The sequence below is a fragment of the Labeo rohita genome, unplaced genomic scaffold, assembly GCF_022985175.1.
Source record: "Labeo rohita strain BAU-BD-2019 unplaced genomic scaffold, IGBB_LRoh.1.0 scaffold_413, whole genome shotgun sequence".
In the NCBI taxonomy this organism is placed as follows: Eukaryota; Metazoa; Chordata; class Actinopteri; order Cypriniformes; family Cyprinidae; genus Labeo; species Labeo rohita.
In genome coordinates this window covers 11,863-12,731 of record NW_026129331.1, presented here as the reverse complement: position 1 = coordinate 12,731, position 869 = coordinate 11,863, and positions in this window count along the sequence as shown.

Genomic DNA, 869 nt, shown 5'->3' with positions numbered 1-869 from the left:
CAACTCTTCAAAAGTATCCAGATGTAAATTTGTAAATGAAAGAAAACCATCTTCCAAACCAATCCATTCATTCATAGTTAAGGAGATATCAAGATATGGGAAAATATACTCACACCCATCCTCCCACTGATTAACCAAATCACAATCTTCAGCAAACTCCCTTAATGATTGTGGTAATGATTCACAAACTTCTACCACAATCCTTTTCATCAGTCTTTCAGATCTTATGTTTGCCAATTGTCCTAATTCAACAAGATGGCCTAACTTTGTACAACCAGCCTCTCTCAATGCTGAGCGCAGGCTAGCAGAATTTAAAGAATTTACATAAAGGAATTCATTATAAAAGAGGGTCTTCAAAGATTCACATACCAGGCAAAGCACCAGAATCTCTTGATACTTTCAAACTTTGCCATGCCTGCAAACCTGAATCATAAAAAGATAATGATTATGTTCCTCCAATGAATACAAATTTCTCAACCTGTTTGACCCATCAACTGTTGCATTTCTTCACCATCACTTTCTACTTGATGTTTATCATTTGATACAGTTTCTACATGCTCCTGATTATTTTCAACAACAACATCCTGCAAAACAGGCACACTTTTACCCATGACTTCACTTACATTCATTCCTTCTCCTGTGTTGTCAACTTCTTTTGAGCTCAGCGCAGCTTTATCAGCAGAAACTGAAAAAGCTCTAAAAGCCCATCAACTTTTTATTTTCCCTATTAGACTCTACCAACTCATGAACCGTACTTAACATCTGTTCACCCTGAGAAGCAGAATTACTACTGGAAGCTACAACTCTTTGTCCATCAACTTCATTCGGTTGTTCAGTGGGTCTCTCTACATGTTCCACTTGTTCTCTAT